Here is a 10,827-nt window from a genome sequence, read left to right on the forward strand (position 1 = left end):
TTGCTACAGTGATTTGCTACAGTGAAACACTATTTGCTATAGTAAACACTACAGTAAACACTATTTGATGTCGACTAACTAGTAAACAAAAACGGAAAAGGCGGCCATGCGATCGCATGGCAAAAACACTGAAAACTCATGCGATCGCATGAGCTACAGTAAATGGAAAAGTATTATAAATACGCCTGTTTGCTCGACGGATTCTTCACAACTTTTTCAGTAATCAAAATTTATATTTAAATTATAATTATAATTTTAAATTTAAGTTTAATAATAATAAGGTATATACGAGGGTATTTTTAATTCGGGTTTCAAACCGCTTTAAGCTAAGGAAATATTAGGTATTGTTCGGGGTATTGTTCTTGAATCCAAGGCCAACCATACAGTCGTCTACCATCATTACGTCTACGCAATTTGCCTACAATATTGAGTCTCAATATTGAACTGTGAGTTATAGTCTCCCTTTTTAAATACTTTAAATATTTCTGGGCTGAGAATACATGCAATTTATTTTAAACGCAATAAGACACAAGTACATACTAAATTTTACACTGAGTTAAACCGAAAATCCCTTAGCTTTGGTAACTAGTAGCTGCCAGTACATAGGATATGGACTGGTGGGCACGAATAATTGTATATGGATCCATAGGGCTTGACATCCCCGTCCGAGCTAGAGCGCTAGCCTTTTAACGGACGTATGTTATTTGAGTTTAAGACACGTTGGTTTGCGTGTATTAAAACGAATGGGGTAATTATCACTATAGCGTTAAGTTTAGTTACCAGGGTGCTCTGTTACGTAGAATCTATTGATAAACTTTTGATGAAAATCTTGTGGTCTATCTTTATATATGTTTATGACTCGAGCAATTAAACATATAACTCACCAACATTAGTGTTGACTTTTTATCATGTTTTATTCTCAGGTCCTTAGACTGCTTCCGCTGTGATGTGCTTGTTGCCTGCATGGAGTCTCTCATGCTTTGTACAAAGTTTATTGCATTCAAAATAAAACTGCGTTGTGTAATAAATAATTGGACTGTGATATCAACCTGTAAATTAAAGACTTATGTATTTTGGGGTTTTGCTTATACCTAAGCACTTGGCCACATATTTATAACTTTCTATGTTTAGAAAGTCACTTATTTTAATGAATGCAATATTTTATCAAAACGTATCATATAGAGGTCAAAACCTCACTGTTGAATCAATGATTAACGTGCCGCGTCAATAGCGATTTTGACGGTTTATCGATCAATATCAAAGGAAATGTTACATCGTCCAAACCGAATACGATGCAGGAAGCCATGACAATGGCACACCAACTCATGGACCAGATCACAGAGAGTTCAATTAAGGCACCAATTACCGAAGTCAAGACAACTGAAGGAAAGAGGAAATGAGAAGACTATAAGGGCAAAAGTACTCACCTGAAGAAACAAGAAACTTTTAAAGGTAAACAAGATGGGGCAACTGCAAGTCCAAACTATAAGGGACCCCATCCGTTCTGCAAAAGATGTTACACATATCATGCAGGTTATTGCCAAGTGGTCTGTGATAAGTGCAACAAGAAAGGACATGTGGCGAAAGATTGTTATGCCACCGTTTCTGAAGTAAAGACAAAATCGACCGATGTCAAGAAATGTTTTGGATGCAGGAAGTCTGGTTACTTTATAAATCAATGCCCTGATAAGGAGAAGAACAAAGAACCCGCACGTGGGAGGGCATTTAATGTTAGTACCAGTGAAGCACGTGAGGATCCTAATCTTGTCACGGGTACGTTTACTGTTAATAATCAACTAGCTTCTATTATGTTTGATACGGGTGCTGATAGAAGTTATATGTGTAAAGACTTTAGTTCTAAACTAAAATATGCATCATTACCTCTAGATGATAAATATACTATTGAATTAGCTAATGGTAAACTGATAAAAGCCGATAAAATTTGCCACGGTTGCGAAATAAATCTCGCTGGTGAAACCTTCAAAATCGATTTGATACCCGTAGAATTAGGAAGTTTTGACGTAATCTTTGGCATGGACTGGATGTCCAAAACAAGAGCAGAAGTTGTTTGCGCTGAGAAAGCAATCCGCATCCCTCGTAAGGATGAAACGTTATTAATGATTTATGGGGAGAAGAGCAACTCGAAGCTGAACCTTATCAGCTGTATGAAGGCCCATAAACTTATAAGAAAAGGTTGTTATGCTATTCTGGCACATGTAAAGAAGATCGATACTGAAGAAAGAAGCATTGATGACATGTCGGTTGTAAGAGAATATCCCGGAGTATTTCCAGAAGAATTACCGGGGCTACCTCCACACAGATGTGTAGAATTCCAGATTGATCTCATACCAGGAGCCGCACCTATAGCCCGATCCCCATATAGACTTTCACCTTCAGAAATGCAAGAATTACAAGACCAGTTGCAAGAATTATCGGATCGTGGATTTATTCGTCCCAGTTTTTCACCTTGGGGTGCTCCTATTATGTTCGTCAAGAAGAAGGATGGATCTATGAGAATGTGCATAGATTACCGAGAATTAAACAAATTAACGATCAAGAATCGGTACCCATTACCGAGGATTGATGATTTGTTTGATCAATTGCAAGGATCAAGTGTTTATTCTAAGATTGATCTAAGCTCCGGATATCATCATCTGAGAGTGAAGGAAGAAGATGTTCCTAAAACCGCGTTCAGAACCCGTTACTGTCACTATGAGTTTCTAGTCATGCCTTTTGGATTAACTAATGCTCCAGCAGTATTCATGGATCTAATGAATCGCATCTGTAGACCGTATTTAGACAAATTTGTCATTGTTTTTCTCGACGACATATTGATTTACTCGAAGAACAAGGAAGAACATGAGCAACACTTAAGATTGATACTAGAGATACTCAAGAAAGAAGAATTGTACACAAAATTTTCAAAATGTGATTTCTGGTTACAAGAAGTACAGTTTTTGGGCCATGTTGTCAGTAAACATGGAATTAAAGTTGACCCTGCCAAGATCGAAGCCATTAGTAAATGGGAAACACCGAAGACTCCAACACAAATCCGCCAATTCTTAGGTCTTGCTGGTTACTACCGAAGATTCATTCAAGATTTCTCTAGAATCGCCAAACTCTTAACTGCATTGACTCAAAAGGGAAAGAAGTATTATTGGTCCACGGAACAGGAATTCTCATTCCAGTTATTAAAGAAGAAGTTAACGTCTGCACCCATTTTGTCATTACCAGAAATGATGATTTCGTGATCTATTGTAATGCTTCGCGCCAAGGTTTAGGATGTGTATTAATGCAACGCACAAAAGTTATTGCATATGCCTCACAACAACTAAAAATTCATGAAAAGAACTATACGACGCACGATTTGGAACTTGGAGCAGTAGTTTTTGCACTCAAAATTTGGAGACACTATCTATATGGCACCAAGTGTACAGTGTACACTGACCATAAGAGTCTTCAACATATTTTTGATCAAAAATAACTCAATATGAGGCAACGTCGCTGGGTAGAGTTGTTAAACGATTACGATTGTGAAATCCGTTACCACCCCGGAAAGGCTAATGTTGTGGCTGATACCCTAAGTCGGAAAGAAAGAGTAAAACCTCTTAGGGTCCGAGCTTTGAATATTACAATTCGTACTGATCTCACAAAGCAAATTCAAGCAGCACAGTTAGAGGCCTTAAAAGAAGAAAACAAAAAAGGTGAAATGAGTAAAGGATTAGAAAAACAACTTAAAGTAAAAGCCGATGGAACCCTGTATTTTGCGGGTAGGATATGGGTACCAAAACATGGTAACCTAAGGCAACTAGTACTGGATGAAGCACACAAAACGAGGTACTCAATTCATCCAGGAAATGGGAAAATGTACCACGATCTCAAGAAGTTCTATTGGTGGCCTAATATGAAGACAAAAATTGCTACTTATGTAAGCAAATGTTTGACGTGTGCAAAGGTCAAAGCTGAGCACCAAAAGCCGTCGGGATTACTGCAACAACTGGAAATTCCGCAGTGGAAATGGGAAATAATAACCATGGATTTCATTACGAAATTGCCAAGGACTGCAAGTAGTCATGATACTATTTGGGTGATAGTTGATCGTCTAACTAAATCAGCTCACTTTCTACCAATAAAGGAGACAGACAGTATGGAGAAATTAGCACGCCTATATTTGAAGAAAGTAGTTTCCAGGCATGGTGTACCTATCTCCATCATATCTGATCGCGACACCCGATTCACATCACGTTTCTGGCAGTCATTACAAAAAGCATTAGGAACTCGATTAGATATGAGCACCGCTTATCACCCACGGACAGATGGTCAAAGTGAAAGAACAATACAAACATTGGAAGACATGTTACGGGCATGCGTGATCGACTTTTGAACCAGTTAGGATCGACACTTACCGTTGGCAGAATTTTCATACAATAACATCTATCATACGAGCATCAACGCAGCGCCGTTTGAAGCACTTTACGGTAGAAAGTGCAGATCTCCTATCTGTTGGAGTGAAGTAGGAGAAAGACAACTTAATGGACCAAAAATTATTTATGAAACCACCGACAAGATCATTCAAATACAACAGTGATTGAAAACGGCCATGAGTCGCCAAAAGAGTTATGCTGATGTAAGAAGAAAACCGTTAGAATTTCAAGTGGGCGACAAAGTAATGTTGAAACTGTCACCCTGGAAAGGCGTTGTACGATTCGGTAAATGAGGAAAGCTAAGTCCTAGGTACGTAGGACCCTTTGAAATCACCGAAAGAATTGGAGCAGTTGCTTATCGATTAAAGCTACCACAAGAACTTAGTAGTGTTCATGACACATTTCACGTGTCAAATTTAAAGAAATGTTTAGCTGAAGAGGATGTCGTAATTCCTCTTGACGAAATACGAATCAATGATAAACTCCATTTTATCGAAGAACCTGTTGAAATCATGGATCGTGAGGTTAAACAATTAAAACAAAGCAAAATACCGATTGTTAGGGTTCGTTGGAACGCTAGACGAGGACCCGAGTTTACTTGGGAACGTGAGGATCAAATGAAGCAAAAGTATCCACATTTGTTCACTGATATCGCTCATAAAACAGGTACTACTCAAAATTTCGGGACGAAATTTTCTTTAACGGGGAGGTTATATGATGACCCGGAAAATTTCGACTAATTTAAACTAATTCTCTATATGATTTAATATTATGTAAATATACATATATATATATATATATATATATATATATATATATATATATATATATATATATATATATATATATATATATTATAAGATGTACAAGTAAAACACTAATTGCTACTGTAAAAACGACTTTGCTACAGTAAAACACTATTTGCTACAGTAAAACACTATTTGCTACAGTAAACACTATTTGCTACAGTACACTATTTGCTACAGTGAACACTATTTGCTACAGTAAACACTATTTGATGTCGACGAACTAGCAAACAAAAACGGAAAAGGCGGCCATGCGATCGCATGGCAAAAACACTGAAAACTCATGCGATCGCATGAGCTACAGTAAATGGAAAAGTATTATAAATACGCCTGTTTGCTCGACGGATTCTTCACAACTTTTTCAGTAATCAAAATTTATATTTAAATTATAATTATAATTTTAAATTTAAGTTTAATAATAATAAGGTATATACGAGGGTGTTTTTAATTCGGGTTTCAAATCGCTTTAAGCTAAGGAAATATTGGGTATTGTTCGGGGTATTGTTCGGGGTATTGTTCTTGAATCTAAGGCCAACCATACAGTCATCTACCATCATTACGTCTACGCAATTTGCCTACAATATTGAGTCTCAATATTGAACTGTGAGTTATAGTCTCCCTTTTTAAATACTTTAAATATTTCTGGGCTGAGAATACATGCAATTTATTTTAAACGCAATAAGACACAAGTACATACTAAATTCTACACTGAGTTAAACCGAAAATCCCTTAGCTTTGGTAACTATTAGCTGCCAGTACATAGGATATGGACTGGTGGGCGCGAATAATTGTATATGGATCCATAGGCTTGACATCCCCGTCCGAGCTAGAGCGCTAGCCTTTTAACGGACGTATGTTATTTGAGTTTAAGACACGTTGGTTTGCGTGTATTAAAACGAATGGGGTAATTATCACTATAGCATTAAGTTTAGTTACCAGGGTGCTCTGTTACGTAGAATCTATTGATAAACTTTTGATGAAATCTTGTGGTCTATCTTTATATATGTTTATGACTCGAGCAATTAAACCTATAACTCACCAACATTAGTGTTGACTTTTTAGCATATTTTATTCTCAGGTCCTTAGACTGCTTCCGCTGTGATGTGCTTGTTGCCTGCATGGAGTCTCTCATGCTTTGTACAAAGTTTATTGCATTCAAAATAAAACTGCGTTGTGTAATAAATAATTGGACTGTGATGTCAACCTGTAAATTAAAGACTTATGTATTTTGGGGTTTTGCTTATACCTAAGCACTCGCCCACATATTTATAACTTTCTATGTTTAGAAAGTCACTTATTTTAATGAATGCAATATTTTATCAAAACGTATCATATAGAGGTCAAAACCTCACTGTGGAATCAATGATTAACGTGCCGCGTCAATAGCGATTTTGACGGGTCGTTACAATATATTTTTCGTCGCGTATTTGTTATCTCTCCGAATATTTAATCGCGTAATAGCGTTTTCGCGTCTCGGGCTTCGATCGGGCATTCGGACCACAAGCATTTACACATTAAGTAAAATTGGGAAATGGGGCCCACCCCATGACCCCCCATTCGGCCGAATACATGGGAGGGGATTATACTCCCATTTGCTTTTCATTTTTGTGAATTACATCTCATTTCATTTTTACACTTCTAAACCTAGCTCCACATTTTGCTCTCTCCCTCTTTTCTCCCTTGTGGTTGTCGCTCATCTCAACCAACATCATCATCATCTTCATCAAACAAGCTTGGATCATCAAATCAATTACATAAACGCGTTCCTCTCATCATTCTCTACGCGTCTACATTAATCTTTTCTCAATTAGGGTATAAACCCTAACCCTAGATTTTTAATTTTTCATATATTTTACTTATTTTGCATGTTATATTGATAGTATGATGATTATATGTTATTGTATTGTTGATTGTATGCGTAGAAATGCTCGATTATATATGTTTTCGGTTTGATTGTTTTGGGACAGCGGTTTGTTTGGTCTTTTATGTAAACATAACTACTATAAAAGTGAAATTAAAGTGTTTAGATAAGTTCCTCTCATCGAGACATTAATTTTAGACTCCGGATTCATGTTATTTCGATTCCCAGAGCTCTAGATATGATTAAAATGGTGTTTAATTGAAATTAAAATATGAAAACGAATTGATTCAGGTATGGTCCAACTATGTGACCACTTTTGGAGTCTTTAGGGTGTACTAGTGTGTTAGGATTGATGATTGGATGAACTTTCATTCGGGTCATCGAAATTCGAGCCATGGATCACCCGTTATGGCTAAAACATGTTTTTGAACGGATTAAAGCTCCAAGTTGATTAATGGATGTAGGTCATGAATTGGTGGCTGTTCTTGGGGTGTTCTTGAGCACACTAATGTATCGGGTGGGTTGGTTAGGTGAAGATATATATAAGACTCACCGAAAATTGATTCCCGGGGCTCAAGTTATGACCCGATGAAGTTTTAATTAAAACTTATGGTTATTAATTAAGACTTATGACATAAATAATGATTTTCATTTTTAATAAATTACTTATGATATAAAAAGTAATTATTTCAATTTAAGACTTATGATATACATATTTATTATATCATTTATTAATTAATTATGATTTAATTAAACATTTAATTAAACTTATGATTAATAATACTTTTATTATTAATGAAAAATACTTATGATAAGTATTAAAATTATGTTATGAGATTATTATAATAAGACTTATAATAAAGAATAATTAGTTATTTAATTATTATAAGGCTTAGTTATTAATTAATTATAATTTAATTATTAAATACTTATGATTTAATGATTATAATTAGAAACTTAAGATATGATTAATAATTCATTATTAATTAATAATACTTATGATATGATTTAAAATCTATTATTAATTAATAATACTTATATTATGATTAATATTTAATTAATTAATTAAATACTTATGATATATTAATTATATCATTTAAACTTATGTTAACTTTAATAATTCATTTTAATTTAACTAAACTTATGTTATGACATAATTATACATATATGACTTTAAATAACATTATAACTTATATTATTAATATAACTTATACTTTAAAATTCAATGTTGACTATGTTTGACCAAGGTTGACTTTTGAGTTGACTTTCAGTTGACTTTGACTTTCAGTTGACTTTTGTTGACTTTCTAGTTAAGGAAACTTTCCTAACTTAAAAACTTTCTAAAAATAGAAAATTTCTAAATATGGAAACTTTCTAAATTTGAAAACTTTCCAAAAACAGAAACTTTCCTAAATAGAAAATTTCCTAAAATAGAAACTTTCCTAAAATAGAAACTTTCCAAAAATGGAAACCTGCTAAAAATAGAAACTTTCTAAAAAAAAGAAAGTACGTGTCCTTACGCTGTTCTGATCAAACCGAAGCATGTTGAGTGTTGTTCTATGTTTACTTACAACAAGTACAATAGCTATCATACTAAGACTTGACCTAAGTTAGTTATTTATATCGACCTGCTTTGTTTATAGGTCGGCGTTGTGATCATTCCTGATCACTTTACTTCATTTGCTGTTCGCATTTTGTGTGGTTACTACTTTTGCTTAAAGGTGAGTTATAGTCCCGTTTTTCATACTTTTTAAAGTATATTTTTGGGATGTGATTACATGCATTTTATTTTATGTTTAGATACAAGTGGCAATTAAAGTTAAATTATTCATTATGAGTTGAATAAAAATATTCCCTAGTCTGGTAACTGTAATCACTGGTTTCTACTGGTGAACGCGAATCCTACGGATAGATCTATCGGGTTTGACAACCCCATTTCGAGCTAGTCGCGCTAGCAATTTATAATCGAAATGTTTAGTACTTCGTATTTATTTGAAGATACACTTGTTCGGTGTATATATATTGTGTTTGGCAAGGGTAAATAAAGGGTTAAGTGGTTACTACGTGGCTCATTGATAATGGAATAATGTTTTATGTTTTCTAACATTTTAAATCTTGTGGTCTAAAGTTTATACTTTTATTTAAACCTATAATTCACTCAACATTTTTGTTGACAGTTTACTCGCATGTTTTCACAGGTACTTGAGTTTGTTTGATGCTTCTGCTGTGTTAGAAGAGTCTGCATGCATTTGGGCAGATTTTGTTAAACGATTTATGAAATATTAAACTTGCATTCTCTTTTTGAATTATTAAACTTGTGGGTGTTTAGTTAACAACGTTTTATGTCAACTTTGGTTATTAATATGTTGGGTTGTTTAAACTACATATTTTGGCATGTTTCCTTTTGGGAAACTTTTGAAATAAAATAATGCAACGTTGTTTATTAAATTCATTTAAGTTCGATCAAGCTGTGGGACCAAGTGACGGAGCTGTTAAGTGTTTTGGCGGGGCCATCACAGTTGGTATCAGAACTCTGGTTGTAGGGAACTAGGCGGTCATAATGTGGTCAACCGGTGGTTTTTAGGGTGCATTAGAGTCTAGTCTACAGCCCGACCCTTCTTGATATAGCATTATTATGCATTTCATTTCGTATGAGAAATAATTATAAGTTGTTATTGCTTATGATATTTCTATTTTGTATGTGGTTTGTGGTTTTACTGTTTGCAGATGTTAGCTTCAAGCAATAATTCTGTTCCTGCCCCTGTTTCCCCGTCTGCTGCTAGACGTCGTGCACGTCAGCCTTTGATCGATGATCGGTTAACTATTACATGGCTACTATAACTCATATGACCAGGACATATACGAATGAGACTCGTATTGATGCTCTTAGCGACTGTATGCGAGTTTTGCAGCATAACGAGGTGATGGATGAGATTAGAGCTGCTATGGATTCGTTCGTTAGCTTCAAGAATAAGATCGAGTTCGAGACTAGGAAGCGTAACCGTAAGGTGGACGCTAAGTTCGAGGCTCTTGAGAGCGTGGTTCGTGGTTTGAAGACGGAGTTGGAGGATGTGAAGGGAAAGTTGAGTAAGTATGAGACTCCTGTCGAACCTCATACCAGCCCAGCTTATCACACCTACTCCAAGCAGATGTGATGTGATGATTCGTGATTGACTAATTATTTCATAAGACTTAATGTCCTTTTATACATTCATTTTGGGGTGATATACGGCTTTTTGCCGAGGATTTTATTAAGGATTTTGTTATGGGATATTTTTTTCATTTATGTATGGATGGTTATTTCTTTTATAACATCTGGTTATCATTATCATTTTATTTCGGATGTTGTGACTCTTAGCATGTTATATTATGCGTAATATAGTTCATGTATGTTAGGTGCTATGTATGTTGTATGATTTCTATCATAAAGTATGTATGCATGTGGTGGCTATTTCTATAACTATCATAACTGTCATGTTATTACTCGTAGTGTTTATTGACTATTATTTTAATGGTTAATCTTTCGTGTTCGATCTATTCCTTTATAACACTGGTATTATTCTTAGTACTAACAGTTGTGTTATTCTGTTTTGAAGATCATGTCTCCCCGTGAGTCCAACGAAGCTCGCATGCAATGCCTAATTTCTAAAGGGATTGTGGCTGCTATGGCAGCTAATGCTAATGCGAATGTGAATGCCAATAACAACCAGGTGGAATGCTCCCACAAGACTTTTAT

The sequence above is a fragment of the Rutidosis leptorrhynchoides genome, chromosome 1, assembly GCF_046630445.1.
Source record: "Rutidosis leptorrhynchoides isolate AG116_Rl617_1_P2 chromosome 1, CSIRO_AGI_Rlap_v1, whole genome shotgun sequence".
NCBI lineage: Eukaryota > Viridiplantae > Streptophyta > Magnoliopsida > Asterales > Asteraceae > Rutidosis > Rutidosis leptorrhynchoides.